Source organism: Mizuhopecten yessoensis, unplaced genomic scaffold (genome assembly GCF_002113885.1).
Source record: "Mizuhopecten yessoensis strain PY_sf001 unplaced genomic scaffold, ASM211388v2 scaffold4977, whole genome shotgun sequence".
Lineage (NCBI taxonomy): Eukaryota > Metazoa > Mollusca > Bivalvia > Pectinida > Pectinidae > Mizuhopecten > Mizuhopecten yessoensis.
This window is the reverse complement of record NW_018405816.1, coordinates 739621-758622: the sequence shown is the minus strand read 5'-3', so window position 1 is coordinate 758622 and position 19002 is coordinate 739621. Positions and strand designations below refer to the sequence as shown.

The following is a 19002-nucleotide window of genomic DNA, read 5'->3' as shown; positions in this document are numbered from 1 at the left end:
GTTCTAAACACACTGTGGTAGATCTGAAAGCTGTTATTTAACTAGTTTCTGTTTACATCAATAAAAACTTGTTTAAGTGGTTTAAAATCACTTGGAATCGATATCTTTAACGGTTCCCATGTCTATCAGCGGTTTAAACGTTTCAATTAAGCTAACGTTTAGTGTATTAGAGAAAGTAAAATCCACGAAGTGGTCTACACATCGTTTTATCATGTAACTCCTAATTGTTTTTGTAAATTGTCCCATCTGGCACATAAAACATGTATGTGTACGTGATTTATTTTTGTTTTAGTTTTCGATCGATGGTCGAATTGTGTAGAGATTTATTGACGTATCTAAAAACCAACCGATGGAGTGTGAAACTAGTAAGAGCAGGGAATGTCGGAGAAGTAAGATTAAGGGTAGACAACTCTCACATATTATTTACTCGTGCGACATGACACCTTAACTGCGCGTGAAGCTGGCCCTCTACTACAAGTTCTGATAAACACCACCTGATAGGGGGAGACTATTATATATCTAATAGATAATTATATTTTCTTTTCTAATAAGATGCCCTTTATAAATCATCTCAAAACGTTGCCTGCTTCACCACTCCCTAACAGATAATTCGGAACACCCACACCACGCCACACAACCCTTTCACACAACACAACACCATCACGCCTAACCACATCACACCACGCCTAACCACACTACACCTAACCACACTACACCTAACCACACTACACCTAACCACACTACACCTAACCACACTACACCTAACCACACTACACCTAACCACACTACACCTAACCACACTACACCTAACCACACTACACCTAACCACACTACACCTAACCACACTACACCTAACCACACTACACCTAACCACACTACACCTAACCACACTACACCTAACCACACTACACCTAACCACACTACACCTAACCACACTACACCTAACCACACTACACCTAACCACACTACACCTAACCACACTACACCTAACCACACTACACCTAACCACACTACACCTAACCACACTACACCTAACCACACTACACCTAACCACACTACACCTAACCACACTACACCTAACCACACTACACCTAACCACACTACACCTAACCACACTACACCTAACCACACTACACCTAACCACACTACACCTAACCACACTACACCTAACCACACTACACCTAACCACACTACACCTAACCACACTACACCTAACCACACTACACCTAACCACACTACACCTAACCACACTACACCTAACCACACTACACCTAACCACACTACACCTAACCACACTACACCTAACCACACTACACCTAACCACACTACACCTAACCACACTACACCTAACCACACTACACCTAACCACACTACACCTAACCACACTACACCTAACCACACTACACCTAACCACACTACACCTAACCACACTACACCTAACCACACCACGCCATACAATCACGTCTAACCACACCATGTCACCACACCGCCCCACACCCCACCACACCCCACCACACCACCATGCCTGACCACACCACACCTAACCACATCACACCTAACCACACTACACCTAACCACACTACACCTAACCACACCATCTCACCACACCGCCCCACACCCCACCACACCCCACCACACCACAACGCCTAACCACACCACACCACCACACCACACCACACAACACCACACAACCACACCACACCACACAACACCACACAACCACACCACACCACCACACCACACAACACCACGCCACACAACCACACCACACCACACCACACAACCACGCCTAACCACATCACACCACGCCTAACCACACCACACCAACACACCACACCACCCGTCATTGATACTTTATTTATCTGTTTGCAGCAGACGAAGAACAGGACTTGTGTAGGTCGGTGTTTCCGACTGATGTTCTGAATTTTAGATTTCCGCTATTAGTGTAGGACTATGGTTCACTTCTTAGTGTTTTGTTTGGTACTTAGGAACAGGATAGTTATCCCCGGCAGTATCTATGTGACGGAAGTAACTACATCATATTCATATACGTTATACAATACACGTGTGATATAAGGCCGATTGGGTACAGAATCGAGAATTGTTCGGAGTACGGTGTATTCTCCGAGCAGGTTCATTTTCAACAGAATACGTAATACAGGTATCATATGCCGATATCAGCTATTGAATTATGATGTCATGAGGTACGTGCTTGTCTCTATGATATGCTTTCTGTATCATTATTTTACCTGATGGGCCTGTTATTAGACATGATGGGTTTGGCCGGTGTAGAATAACACACTAATAATAACCGATTATCTGTGAAACATTAACCAAGGTTTTAAGCTAGAAACCAGTTTCAGGTTGGAGATATCATATTTAATATCGGTTATTAAGCATTTCTAGGCTAAAGATGATACGAACGGAGTTTTACAGTCCTCATGCTGATATACTTTCCAAATAGGAAAATCCTGGGACTCTTGTTCATTGTGTAAAGGATCGTTTGTGACCGATATGCTCGCTTGATTTTGTCAGGATTCGTGTTGCTCTCTCTCTATATATATGGCGTATTCTTGGTGTCTTTTTATGTCTTCTGTCCGTTTGATTTTTAGGTATCTGTTGGGGTCTTCTAAGTGTTTACTTGGCGTAGTTTTGGTTCCTATTCTCTTTCCGTTTTGGCTTCCCGGTGCCATTTTGTCCTCGTAAGTTGACGCTGTGGTATTTTTTTGTTTTTATTCAATATTAAAAAAAAATGCTACCTTACGCTGAATACAATAATATATATTGTGATAACAGACGGAGGGTAGCGAGGACGGTCTACCTGGAGAATACGTGTGTGGATCAATACGGATCAGATCCAGGCTAAAGGTTACGTACTTATCCCTAGAATTACAGGTAAATGATGTGTAAAACATCTACATCTTTTTTGGTGATTACACGGGGGTTTCAGGACTCCCGGGTGTTGTAATCTTTTGGCTATTGTGTGGACCGAGTTAGCTATTCCCGTACCACTGTCCTGTAGAGACTGTACAATCATTATAATGGTATTATATCGGGTCTACATCTACAACTTCTTTACGGCTTCAAATCAGCTTATTGGTCAAATAAGTATAATGCCAATATTCAATTTAAACCATATATTCCCTAGAAAGTACCTTCTATTATATGAAGATATAAGTGTCTGTAAAAACTGTTTTATCATAGGCCCCTACCAACAGGTATCCCATACCTGTTATCCCCTACCAACAGGTATCCTACCAACAGGTATCCCCTACCAACAGGTATTCTTCCAACTTTGAAGGTCTCTGGAAGAAAAAGAAAAACCAGGTCAGATTTGAAGTTTTCCCCCCATCACTATCAAAGTTCGTGCTCTTACCAAGCTTTATTCCACATGAATACGGAGCTAGTGTATGTCACTGCATGGGTCAAGTTGTCGGGATGGTGTCTGCTACCTTCCTTCTCGGCCCTGTTAATTGATCATTAATGCTTTTAATAATAACACACCTTTCACGATCAGTTATAACTGTGATGGGTTTGTAACAAAACGTCAAAATCATATTGGTCACTTCTCCGTGAACATTAGGGTTCCTTTAGATGAATTGTAACACCGTTTCCACTAAAACATTGTCATATGGCAGTCTTTATTTATCATTTGACTTGCGTCACGACAGTTATAGTGCAAAGTCTAGCTACCGATTTCCACGTCTCCGAAGCCAATCTGCGAGGACAATGACTAAGCGTCACTAAGCAAATGGATATACGCTTTATCACCAAAACCGATTTGATGATAGAATACCGGTTATTAACAAAATGAACGAAGATCACAAATGCATTATTCATAAGTTATTTCCAGGTTACACGTGGGTTTGTTATTGAGATCAACAGGAACTCTGACACACCACGAGGAGCTAAACCTGGCTTGTGGCTACACATTGTATACCTTATAAGGAACAGAGGTGGTCAGTAACGGCTTAGCGGGGTATGTATTACTCATACGCCATTGTTTAATAGCGGTTAGCGCCATTAGGCTTGATGAGCTTACAATAAGTCACAAGTTTTGAATTTATTTTTTGAAACCAAATTACAGGTATACAAGTTTATGTATGTATATTTTAAAGAAGAGTTACGACTTGATAAAAAAAAATGTATGTTTCCTTTACAAGTTTGTAAATAACGAAATTAAATAAATTAAGATGTTCCTTATGTTTTGAAGTTGTTAAAGCTTGCACACCACACGAAGCCGCCCGAGCGCTGCTTGATTTCATATACGAATATAATATTAGTATAAAAAGTATATCATCAATTGAATTATTAGCTTTGTCATAGTAACTGGCTTTCCTCCAAACTTAATTTGATATTAAACATTTGTTTACGGCATTGTATTAAGTGGTTCATCAAAACATCATTGCGTGATCCGTAGAATATTACATTGATGTCGGGAGTCGAGCTTAACACATTGATGTTAGCTAAAACTTAATCTTAAACTTGAAAATCATTTGAAGCATGTCCATTATATATATATTTAATAAATGGATAATAAACCAGCTGATATTTAACATGAATGAGACGACACTTGTCAGATGAGGAATGGTTGTGTATGACCTTCATACACGATGATCCTCCCAGGTATGACGAATTAACACATGCGCATTCATGATATATGTAAATGATGAACATTTATATATCTATTGTTCTTGTGACATAAGACAAACATGTTTGAGATAATTGGAATTGTATGCGTCAATGACGTCATTAGGTATAACAACAATGTCCTTCCAGTCGTGTTCCCGCTGAAATGGTAACAACATCTATAGGTGCGAAAACACCGTGCATTGGTGTCTATCCGCTATTCACGTGCGTTCGACAACGACTAATCTTTGTTAGTAATTCATTTATGTCAAGCTGTATCTATCACCAATTGTTATTGTGTATCAGTCATGTGTGGGTTACGTTCACCTTTCAAGATACAAGGTGGTAGACGGTGCTGGTGGATTTCTTAGTCCCCGAAGTTAGCCGTAACCTTGATAGCCACATTGCTCACACTTGATTCGTTATTGATCTGAAATATTCCTCACATTTTCTTTAAATCTATATAATTAAGTGGTTTAACACACATCTCCATATGTTTAACTGTAGTTGACCAATTTGGCTGTCCATCTTTTTGTCCCCCAGCATCACTGACGACACTGACGAGACATACAAGGACGAAATAGCTGTAGGGTGCAGTTTCATTAATTTTGACAAGCTTTATCTGTTACTAAATGTTATTGGTGCAATCAAACGTCTTTTACGTTGATCTGTCTACGTATATAACACGGTCCAGTGTCTACGTATATAACACTGTCCAGTGTCTACGTATATAACACGGGCCAGGGTCTACGTATATAACACGGTCCAGTGTGCGTATATAACACGGTCCAGTGTCTACATATATAACACGGTCCAGTGTCTACGGAGATAACACGGTCCAGTGTCTACGTATATACCACGGTCAAGTGTCTACGTATATAACACGGTCAATTGTCTACGTATATAACACGGTCCCGTGTCCGTATATAACACGGTCCAGTCTCTACGTATATAACACGGTCCAGTGTCCACGTATATAACACGGTCCAGTGTCTGCGTATATAACACGGTCCAGTGTCTACGTAATTAACACGGTCCAGTGTCTACGTATATGTCACGGTCAAGTGTCTACGTATATAACACGGTCAATTGTCTACGTATATAACACGGTCCAGCGTCCGTATATAACACGGTCCAGTGTCCGTATATAAAACGGTCGAGTGTCTACGTATATAACACGGTCCATTGTCTACGTATATAACAGGGTCCAGTGCCTACGTATATAACTCGGTCCAGTGTCTACGTATATAACACGGGCCAGTGTCTACGTATATAACACGGTGAAGTATCTACGTATATAACACGGTCCAGTGTCTACGTATATAACACGGTCCAGTGTCTACGTATATATTACGGTCCAGTGTCCGTATATAACACGGTCCAGTGTCTACGTATATAACACGGTCCAGTGTCTACGTATATAAATCGGTCCAGTGTCTACATATATAACACGGTCCATTGTCTACGTATATAACACGGTCCAGTGTCCAGATATAACACGGTCCAGTGTCCGTATTTTACACGGTCCAGTGTCCGTATATAAAACGGTCCAGTGTCTACGTATATACCACGGTCCAGTGGCTACGTATATATTACGGCCCAGTGTCCGTATATAACACGGTCCAGTGTCTACGTATATAACACGGTCCAGTGTCTACGTAATTAACACGGTCCAGTGTCTACGTATATAACACGGTCCAGTGTCCGTATATAACACGGTCCAGTGTCTACGTATTTAACACGGTCCAATGTCCGTATATAACATGGTCCAGTGTCTACGTATATAACACGGTCCAGTGTCCGTATATAACACGGTCCAGTGTCCGTATATAACACGGTCCAGTGTTCGTATATAACACGGTCCAGTGTCTACGTATATAACACGGTCCACTGTCTACGTATATAACACGGTCCAGTGTCTACGTATATAACACGGTCAAGAGCAGGCGAGGATAAAATATACAATGTATTCTACTGGAACTGATATAAAACGGATTAGATGCATACACCTCTGTTTACATGTCATGAACAAACCGACATGTATATGGTTCCCCATGCGTGACATGGTGGGATAATTTTACTATGACACGACACATGTTGGTTGATATTTGATCCATAAAACCATAAAATGACCCTTTACGTTAAAGACTAAACCAACCAAGCAGATAGTTCCATAAAAATGTATATAAACAATATGCACATGTTTATAAAATCAAAACAGGTGCGCGATTTTATGTGATGGCATTTTCCCCGTGACCACTCTGCCTCTCACCTTTCAGGATAGCGGTGTGACATTGCGGTTATGTTGGTCATTAAGTTTCAATACGATATGTCCAATTTCTGTCCTAAAATCGTTACCTTTTTATTGGGTGCGCTGAGGTGTACCTACCGATTCGGTGTGAAATTATATACTGAAGATTGCTTTCTGAACGATAGATTAGTTTTTATTGACTGAAAATAACAATAATTAACCAATTAAAATGCAGGATTTCTCGGTACATTGTCCAGGACTTTAGGATCGCAATCCAACCTAGATACAGACAGAACGGCTCAGTTACCCTAAACGTGACACGTTGGAGATGTACCGAGGTCACATATAAAGCATGTAAGTTAAACGGAAAATCGAAAAAGGACATTTTCTTCGTTAAATTGACATGTTATAATCAAATGTATCTCAAATCTAATTTGTTTTCGTACTAATTTCTTCAAAAAATAAGAACAAAGACCGAGATGATTTACGGATTGGTATGAGAGGAGACGATACACGAATTGGTAGGTAGATGAGACAATACACGGATTGGTAGATAGAGGAGATGATATACGGGTTGGTAGGTAGATGAGATGATACACGGATTGGTAGGTAGAGGATACGATACACGAATTGGTAGGTAGATGAGAAAATACACGGATTGGTAGATAGAGGAGAAGATACACGGAATGGTAGGTAGATGAAACGATACATAGATTGGTAGGTAGAGGAGATGATACACGGATTGGTAGATAGAGGAGATGATACATTGATTGGTAGGTAGAGGAGATGATACACGGCTGGATGGGTAGATGTGATGATACACGGATTGGTAGGTAGAGATGATATACGGATTGGTAGGTAGAGGAGATGATACACGGATCGGGAGTTAGAGATGATATACGGATTGATGGGGAGATGTGATGATAAACGGATTGGTAGGTAGCGGAGATGATACACGGATTGATGGGTAGATGTGATGAATCACGGATTGGTAGGTAGAGATGATACACGGATTGGTAGGTACAGGAGATGATACACGGATCGGTAGTTAGAGATGATTCACGGATTGATGGGTAGATGTGATGATACACGGATTGGTAGGTAGAGATGATATACGGATTGATGGGTAGATGTGATGATAAACGGATTGGTAGGTAGAGGAGATGATACACGGATTGATGGGTAGATGTGATGATATACGGATTGGTAGGTAGAGGAGATGCTACACGGATTGATGGGTAGATGTGATGATATACGGATAGGTAGGTAGAGGAGATGATACACGGATCGGTAGTTAGAGACGATATACGGATTGGTAGGTAGAGGAGGTGATACACGGATTGATGGGAAGATGTGATGATAAACGGATTGGTAGGTAGAGGGGATGATACACGGATTGATGGGAAGATGTGATGATAAACGGATTGGTAGGTAGAGGGGATGATACACGGATTGGTAGGAAGAGATGATACACGGATTGATGGTTAGATGTGATGATATACGGATAGGGAGGTAGAGGAGATGATACACGGATTGGTAGGTAGAGGAGACGATACACGGATTGGTAGGTAGAGGAGAAGATACATAGATTGGTAGGTAGAGGAGATGATACACGGTTAGGTATGTAGAGATGAATACGGATTGGTAGATAGAGGAGATGATTCGTGGATTGGTAGGTAGACGACATGATACACGGATTGGTAGGTAGAGGAGTAATACACGGATTGGTTGGTTGAAGAAGTTATACATTTTAATTTCTTCTTTCTGGACCTTTTCTATGTTAAACTGAAATCTGTACATACCAAACCTTGCCCAATTAAATATTTTTAGAACAACGCCATAGTCTCCATTCTTTTTCGGTTTAGAGAGAGGTTTAAGTAATGAAGTGCTCCAATTATAAGAGCAGGTTAATTTAAGACAATAAAGCAATGTATGAATGCTGACCACATATTTTGGCGGTAACTTCGCCGGAGGTGACTGGACACTATTATATGTACGTCATTAGTTTTTGTCACGTTTTACTACTACTACTGTTGTCATCAACCCCGCATTATCTGACCAGTATATCTAGTACGTAGATGTCGCATATCCAGGGTGGCTTTCACAGCTCATAACATCCGTCTGCTTCATAAACCCGTTATTTACCTGGATTAGGTGATGATACCTGGAGAAGAGATAATCGGAGAGGTGTGTGGAGCTCTATTGACTCCCCAGGTGCCCGATGCAGACATGTCGGCGTAGTCAATGGGGGCTAGTAAACGTGTGAACACGTCCAGAGGGGGAGACCAAGATATGTGACGTCACGAGACAGGGGAGCGTCTGATACGGTTAGCCTAGCGGAAAGTCACAAAGCTTATGTCAACAGAGCCCCATCCCATTCACAGTGTCATGTAGGTATAGTAGGTATATGCATATCGCAGCCAGACACTAGATAACAGCCCCATCCCCGCATGTACCCGGATCATTCTGACGGATACATGCACACAAATAGTCAAACCGGCTTGTCACGTCACCTCCGAGAAGCCGTTTTGACTGTTGACCGTAAAGGCACAAAACAACATTTTAGAATTCATCAAAACAGCAAGTTAACAACATTAGTAAAACACCTGAATAGGCTGAATTAATACATAAACAGAGCAAAGTGTGTAGATGTGTTCGTTTGCGCTGCATATTGAACAAAGGATGACCAAATAACTTACTTTAGGTAAAGAACGGATGTGCAGACAGCCATGTGACGGACACGAGGTTAGGAAATAAGACATGGAAAAAATGGTTCAAACATTGTATAGCCAAAAACGTCAAAACGAAGCACAGGCGTACATAAGGGCTACAGATCTTCATCACCAAAACAATAAACGGCCTACTGCTACCGGAGGAGTTACGTCACTGCACAAGAGAAAGATATAGTCACATATACTGCTACCGGAGGAGTTACGTCACTGCACAAGGGAAAGATATAGTCACATATTTGTATAAATCACGATAACGATACTTCATATTGCAATTGACGTGCGAACGCACAAAATCATATGGCATTGGCTGCACGAAGTATCTGATAGAATTATGATATAAGACGTGGTCGTGCGATTTAGAGATAAAAACAGGATTGCATGTGAAACTATACGACCTTTGTTACAGCTAACCATGTTTTATTCGGATAATGACCAACTGACCTATCAGAAAACATGCCTCATCTGCAAGGTCAGTCACTTAAAAGGTGGGCGATATGGCGCAATGATTGTGACCATCACACCAGGCGGGCGTTATGTAGACGTAACAGTTACTGGATTTAAAAGTCGAATTTTCTGTTCGTTAACCGCAAAATGATCGCCTTACACTTTCCCGAGTTGTGGTTTTTGTTGTCCTTAATTTTTTATTTTGACATAAATCGGAACAAGGAAATTGCTCGATGTCACATAGCCTAGTGGTAAGTCAAATGTCAAACCCATCTATGTTTTTCCTTCTGGACTATATTTTCAATGAGAAGTTCCAAACTTCAAGAAGCGTAGAGTATGATAACTATGTCATCAATGTTATCTATTCCGTATACACAATATCAGTCAGATGGGTGGTTTTTTTTTGGTTCGCATGATAAGTCGAACCGTAGATTATTCAACATTATTTTTTTGGATTTTTGAAATTAAATAAAACTAGGATAGCCTTGGGCTACAAAAGGCTGCTATCTGTGAACTATCTGACTGTACAAGTGTCGGCGTTTAAATACCATCAATATTTATCTTATGATGGGTTATATCTAAAGATGACGACTTGAGCCGTTCAAGTGCATCTCAATTAACCGACACTGTCAAAAAACCACTCGCGCTGTCTTCTGGAATCCGCAAGTTCTTTTTTAAGTGGTAGTGTTATTTGATTCCAACACATAACACATATGTACGTATTTGTGTTCCAAATGGAATTGTAACACTTAAGTTACACAAACACGATAAACAAACGAGAGCTCTGTTTGTCTCTCCTTAACACGACATTTCCATAAGTCTTGAAGAGTTCTTTCCGGTTTTGACGAAGCCACTTTAAAGAATAAGGGCCGAAGAACGATACCTGTCATATGTCTATGTATGTCATTATAAAATATTGGTTGACATTTTATACCTTCTTGTTCAGTTAAGCCACGTTGTCAAAACCTTTGATGCAGTAGATAGCTCCACCCGAACTCCAGAAGGCCCCATTCTTATAAGTGGTGTAATATCATAACACTCACATCGCTAAATATTGATGGTGTTGTTTATAAGATAGTTCTATGATAAGATATTCAAACGATTGGCGCCCAAATGCTGATATTAATGAAACTGTTTCGGAAAAGTCTTCGTCTTTTGTGCCATAAACACATAACATAAATGTTGTCAACATTCTTAATTGATTATAATTAAACGAGTCGATGATGAATGTATTTCAACAGTTGACATTCAAATACAGACTTTTTAAAAGCTGTTTCGGAAGAGTCTTCGTCCGTAATAAGCACACTACACAGACGTCGTCCACATTTCTAGTTAATTAATTATTATTAGACAATTTGATAATAATATATTTAAACATTTGACATACAAATACTGACATATTTTAAACTGATTCGGAAAATTCTTCGTCCTTTGTATCAAAAACACATCACAAAAAAGTTGTCGACCGTCTTAATTAGGAATTTTAATATTTAAAGTCGGACTTCGTGTGTCCTCTGACTTCGTGTGTCCTCTGATAAAGCTTTTAGTTTATGGACACCTTTCTATATAGTGACATATATAGTGACCAACTTTTCACATAATAAAACCCCAGGGAAAGCACAAGCACGGAAATCGTCAAAATATAACGATTGTAACCAATAAGTAGGTGAGGCTATGTACACCCTTTAGGAAATCATCGGAATAGAAATTGGAAGAGAGTCAGGTTATTTGAAACAAGAAATGCAGCACCAACCTTCTGTCACTGTAGACACAGGTTTACGGCAGGGATATATATGTGTGTGCATTTAGAACAGTTGTGTAAAAAATGGAACGTACAACTGTATATTTACTGACACGAGGCTACTGTAGATCACCTGTGTATATCTAACTGATGTCGCTGTCAGCCCGAAACGTGACCGTCATGATAAAATGTACACACTTTATTTCTTTACGTAGATATTAATTCAAACAATTCAGAATTTCCCTTTATCAACTTGACCGTGAAATTTCTGCTTGTTTTATCCTTGGACGGTCCGACAGATGATTCCGGACCGCTGGACAGCTGGATGATTAATCCTCGGACTTCTCTCGTCTCCACTTGTTAATTTTTCTGTTGTTCAGGTATAATGATGTGTATCCATACTGTATTGGTCTCGCTCCTCGGGGCATACTTTGCCTGTGCGGTCTTTTACAGAAACTGAAAGATATTTATGAACAACACAAGTATAGCCACGTTCTGTTTGTTCACTCCGAGTTCCGTGCTCCGTTGCACCATATATCACACACAACTATTGTCCCGAAAATTGTCATATAGTTCTTTTTTCTTATTCTACACTCCTTATATGTCAACAATATCATTAGTTTTAAAGCATGATAGAAACAAATGTCATGCTTTATGATTTTATATTTTACGTCACAGATTACAAAGGATGACAATTTTCATAAACATCAAAACTATACAAGCTACATTGTCTTCGGTTATTTCTTGTACGACTCAAGCAAATGTGTTATCTGTTGTCACCATACCTGACTGCATAAGCTTTAGACGAGACTTTATACAAATTATTATGTTGAGTGGTTTATAATTAAATCAATGAAGTACCTCTGTATCATAGTTGATAGATGATACTAACCCGGAAATATGAAATAGAGCGTTTTATATATAGCCTAATACAACAAGCGTTCCTATTTATACGGAAATTGTGTACGTTTCGGGTTTGAATATAAATTGGTGTGCTATATTTTCGGGTTTGAATACATGTTGGTGTACATTTTTCGGGACGACTCCTTGGCTTTTTGAGTAGCTGGTGTTTCCAGTGCTGTTGTATTGACATTGACTCGTAATTGTTGTGTCATTATAAGAAAAACAGTTTGATCTTTCTTTGTTCTCTCTGTGATATTGTCCGTGTGAAAGTAACGACTCGCCAGGACAAAATGTAATTCTGCAATTTTAACTCATTAACACACACACACACACAAGATATATTATCCCGCAAACAATGGAAGCTTACGATACGTAGTTCGAGAACGATACCACGTGAACTAATACTGTAAGGGGAAAGGTTCCGCGTGGAACAAAATGATCAATGCATTGTTGTTTACAATGGAGTAAGTAAGATGTGACTTTCTTGTCGATAATTATTTATGATATATGGGCTAACAGCGTGGAAATCATTGATTCCACGCCAACGTGCTTATATAATGATCGACGTTTCTTGTTTTGAAAGGGAAACACATAAATCTTAAATTCATAGTTGTTTATACTAAGTACAGAATCCTATTTATTGATCAGGATCAGCGATCTAACAATCAGAATTGCAGCGAACCTCTTACGCTGACATTACCGACGAGGTCGCTGACATTCTTTAATGGGAACATCCAACCTTATCTGAGGGACTTTACGTTTTACACCGTCATCTTTACAACCAGACGTCAAGAGGCTACTACCCTTTTTGTTAAAATACTAATGAAACATTTCATATCTTTTTTCCCCCATCGACTTGGAGGTTCTGTTTCAGACCAAAAAAGTCCATTAGATATCTATGATAGATTCTCAGGCTAAGTATCATCCTCCTGTCAAATACATGCGTATTTGGTATAATTAACACGTTTTATGCTTCAAACAAAACAGCATGTATTCTCTTCATAATGTTAGCTCTAATTCCTAACTCCAAGGTAACCCTTGGAATCATTTCATGTTTAGAGCATTTCAGGGCTGCTTTAAGGTCTCAAGACATGCTCGTACGAGTTCATTTTTCAGTAGTATTATTTCCGTCTTGTTTTCGGAGATAACGATTTTTCTGTTTCGTTAGGTCTGTGATTGACCAGACTACCAAGGTCGGACTGTCTGGTTACAACAAGCCATGGCCCACCTCGTCATACGTACATTGACTTTATAAGTCATTGCGTTTGTCCGAAGCTATTATCCTTAGAACGTCGAATAGCTTTAGTGCTGGTTAAGTCAAGAAGATAACTTTTGTGTGAAGAGAAAATAACACTGGATATATGGCCAATGTTGTAAACAGTCGGGTAGCTTAGTCGGAAATAATTTGATATTTTTTTCCTGGTGACAATGGAAACACGAGACAGACAATGAGGGTACCGTAGCGTACACATTTGTTTCTGCATGCCTTCATCATTTCGCATGACTGCCTCCAGGTGAGTGAGTGTAATATGTCCTTACTAAGGCAGGGTAAATAACGCCATTATTTCATGCATGTTCTTGGTGCGCTCAGGGTTTCTGTCTCGCTATAACACTGAATGTTCATGCCTTAATACGTATGTAAATGTATAGGGGGTCTCGTTGAGCTGGCTTTTTTTACAACATTCAAGATCTGAAGGAATGCCTGAACGCACTGCAAGCAAAGGTAATGAGGTAAATACGATTTAAACAAAAGGACGTACTGAGGGACACAGACTTAATACGATCAAACGTATACCTAAGCGCGAGGGCCCGGGAGGGGAGAGTACGCGGTGGCCCTTACTAGTCTGGGATTCAGATAGAGTAACCGGCCTATTAGGTACTGCAGTTGTATCAAATATACTTTCAACGATTGTTTGTTCCATTGTAAGCACGTTGACAGAGGCTGGTGGCGATGCTTGGAGCAAAGACTTGGTAGAAGATCAGGATTACGATGGTGATTTAGAAAAATAAAGTGACGAGTAAGAGAAAATAAACACTGGGGGTTATGTTGAGTCGTCTGTCTCGTTAAAATAAACATAAAATACACACAATTGTTTGTTCAATATTTATGTCGTAGGTGATTGCCTTCATAGCCGGTCGTTTAATGTATATGTTTGAGATAGATAAACCCTTGTCGATCCTCGCGCTCACGAACTGCAACGTTAAACAATGAGGAAATGAAACAAACATACCAGTACGTCGACTAGTAACGGCGATACAATTTAGGAGGTCAAAGGTTTTCAACCCATTAACAATCTACACACATCAAGTATGTGCAAAGTTCAATTAAACAATGAAATTAATAAACCGATGATTAGGCAAATTAATTATGTTTGATATGTGCACCTGATGACTTTGTCCTAGCCGTAGTTAGCTTGCCAAGTAATTGGATATGGTAGATAGGAGAACGTACATACTGTTTATCTTTGTACGTACGACAAGTTTACCGTACACGTGTAAAAATCATCGAAACGTCTCATTTTTGGAGGGACCGTTTACTTTCGTAATATCGTCTTATTTCTGGTATGGAAAACTCATCTCACACAGAAACTCCCGACTCAAGGCAAGTTGTGTACCAATGAAATTTGCACAAGTCTCTGGTTGTAAGCTAACTAGGCTAAAATAAATTCGGGAATTGTTTCCATAAAAAATATGTCAAAATGTGGACATGGTTGATGACGTATACGGTAAGATAATGTCTATTAATACGAGCACCTGTGTGGACGTTTAAATGCTGGTATGGCGTAATTGTGTGAGGTATGAAAGAACTCAGAGATAATGGCAAAAAAAATAAGCATTTTTGACACAAATGGCGGTAATATTTTGTCATCAGTGCAATCATGCACGGAGCTGTGTTTCTGGTTATCTGACAGGCAGTGTCCTATATATAGGACATACATGATGCTGGCTTCTCTTTACTACAAGCATATATCTATAAAAGTTTGAACAAACGTTGTCGTGTTTTCTTTAACAGCAAAGAGAAATGGAAAGTGTGTTCATCTTCCTAGTATTGTTGACAACGCCTTTCCAATTTGGAAATTGAAACTAATAGTTAATAGTTTGTGCTTCTGCTTCGCTAAATCGATGTCCTCATTTGAGGGGTGACCCACTAAGGTCCAACAATACGACACTTCATGAGCGTAAATTAATGTAATAGAACTTCTGGAACTTCTGAGGTATTAATTAAGTAGATTAGCTGACAGGTACTGACGTGACGTCAGTCGTAATCCCTCAACAGGATATCTATTTAGTTCTTACTGTAAGACATCCTTATCAAGTAATTTTTAATCTCTATATTCCTCTCAAATGTTTCACATTTACTTTTTCTGCAATTCAGTTGCTTTTTCACGTCACTCTGTGCTTTGTGATACATATTTGGTATTTCATTTAGTATTTGAGGAAATCTTGAACCCAGAGTATTAGTTGAATACGGTCCATGTATTATTGCCTCCGTAAATGGTACTTCGATTTGTGTCTATGAAAAAGGGAGGTAACTGAGATTTCCAGGTCAAATAGATACATATGGAGACTTAGGGACGTTCTGTGAAGCTTGGTATTGGCTATAAGTTAATTGGTTTCCATAACTCAAAATGTGCCCCTTCCTGTTATAAGTTTATTGGCCAAAACCTTGGCATTGGTTCCGTTTTGTCAACTCAAAAATTTACGGTCCCGATATATTTCTTAAACAATAATAAATGGCGAAGTTGTAACGTTTTCTTTTTCGTATCATTGTGTTACGTATATAAAAGCCTCATTATGTACCGCCTAGGATACAAAAAGCACGCGCTTCAGTTGCTCTGTTCTGTCGCCTTTCGATGTGTCCGAAATCAATGTTGTGACGCCTTTAGGCCTGCCGGTCTAGACCACAGCCAATGTTCATGCTAGAGTGTTTTTTTTGTGTGACGCTATTATATAAATATACAAATATATGCTTTACCATAAATATAAGGTCAGAATCGCGCCGACAATCAGAGAAATAGAAAACCGGAAATTTCGTTGACGTCATTAACAAAATTATCCTTTCTCAATTTTCTAAAACTTGAACACACCGGCGTTAGTTGTCGTTTGCAGTCTAAAAAGGATAATTATTTAGCTATTTAGTATTGCCCCGATGTCTGTGTATACATATATGTACTTGGGGTGAGTGAAATACCGCAAACATAACTCTTCAGGCCATTATGGGATTTATAGGGGTCTAAAGTATCTCGGGGGTCGAGAGTATCTCCGGGGTTTTTAGCCCATGAATCACGGACACCCATAGTCGTCTAACGGAAATCTCAAATCAGAGTTGGGAGGCGAACAATGTTGAACGGGAAACGAGCGCTGGAAAATCTCTGGACGATTTCCAAGTTCACCTCCGAGTGGACGATGTTGATAAGCGGGCCAGTCGTGTACTTCATTAGACCTCGTTAATTCACTAACTATCAACATACACACGATGAAAGAATGCTCGCTGTGTGATTTAGAAAATAATTTGGACTCGATCATTGCACCATATCTGACGATAGCCCGTAAAATATGCAATTAAAGGGTCTTAAATGTTTATGCTTACTTTCTTATCGATAGTAAGTGTTCTGAGTGAGATAAAGCTCTTCCTATTTATAACATAATTGACCAGCTCTGGTCAGTTGATGTCCGTAGCTGTCTACAAGTCACCTGACGTTTCTAGGGAAAGACCGTCGTTATTATTTACACTGCGAACACCAGAATAACATAACTTTTAACATGGCAAGGAAACGTAAAATATTCAGTTGTTATCTAATGACCGCCACTAATGGCATGGACTTGATTAAAGCTATAATCTATCGCATCTTTCTCACAAGAGAAAGTACAGCTCAATATTTCTTCAAAAATTACTCTCACATTCTGACGGCAATGCCCTACCCTACCAAACATGACACATTACACATACTCCCCCCTCCCCATACCCAAACCCATTCCCTCGGCCCCTCCACCTCGGGCCATCTTTACATAACGACCCCTCTGTGCTCACTGGTAGGTTATCATATTATCTTCGTATCGACATCAGAACACAAAATGTGGTAATTTCCTGTGTCAGAGATTTGAAACAAAGCCCTACTTGACAAACGACCGACTTAATGACCACTTACACCGGAGCTTCTGTGCTAATGACCACACAACAACTGGACATTGCTCGTGATAAATTGGTGGCGATACCTATCGACATTTCAACAGACCTCGTGATTCAGTTTACATTTAACGCTGTCATCGTGTCCTGTGAGATTTGTAGACGTTTGTTAATGGTTTAATTCACTATATCCTAGGTTTATGGTATGTACCCGACAGGGTCGTCAGGAAATTGATATTGTCCAGTGTGAACGGTTTTGTATTTCTGGTCATCACAACTGCACTTAGTCTCACGCTGGTTACTGTTGGCAGTATGTAAACGTGACAAACTATAAGTCAAAGGTGATAATCTTCTGACAAAGCGACACTTCACACAGAAGAAACAAGTATCCAGTACATTGCTAAACATACAATATTTCTATTGGTACCATGATATTTTTTCTACCTTGCTTTATCGTTGAACTTCTAGCTTATATCTCAGTAATTGAAATCGACATGTCAATGTGGATCACATGACTGACGTGGTATAACACGTGACGAATACCTCACACAGGATGTGACTGATGCAGTGTAACTCACGTAGACACTAATACGAAATAAGAGACGGAGGAAACAGGAACTGATCGTGTAATGATGTGACTGCACGTGTATATTCGTGATTTCGTGTCCAAACAGTCGAAAACACAATGATTTTAATGTCTCCGTTGCAAAGTCTTTAAAACTCGTCAACACGTGCAGGGTAGTTTGGCTTTATGAGAAGTCGGTCAATAACTGAGCGATCATACCAATACCTCACCCATGCGAAGCAACTATTTCGCCTCCATTTTTTGCAAGATCAATGACATCTTTCGTATTCTTGTCTCGTGCTGTTGTCTTCTTTATCCATTTTGTTAGTTTCAGGTTTTTATGTTGTAACTTTGTTCTAGTGGAGTCTAAGTTATGATTCCGATCAACAATAATTGTTTGGTGAATGGGTGGACATGAGATCACAATAGCACCTTTCGCGTTATATTGACCGAGGTGTTCATCCAGAAGGCTGACAAGCGTGGTGTACGTGGCAAATCGGCTGATTTAATATTGCAACGTGTCAAACAATTTGTTTACTACTCGTAGCAGCTAAAACGTTGATAGTGACCTGTTGTCTTGTCACACACTGACCAATGTCGTGCTGTACG

At 39.7% G+C, this 19002-nt stretch overlaps 1 long non-coding RNA gene across 1 annotated transcript in view; it reads left to right on the top strand.

Moving 5' to 3' along the window:
• The first annotated feature begins 2109 nt into the window (after window positions 1-2109).
• LOC110450088 overlaps window positions 2110-19002 on the top strand; it is a 66880-nt gene continuing 49987 nt past the window's right edge. The window contains exons 1-2 of the long non-coding RNA XR_002462933.1: window positions 2110-2204; window positions 3854-3979. This is a non-coding gene — a long non-coding RNA (uncharacterized LOC110450088). The remainder of the gene's footprint in view (window positions 2205-3853; window positions 3980-19002) is intronic.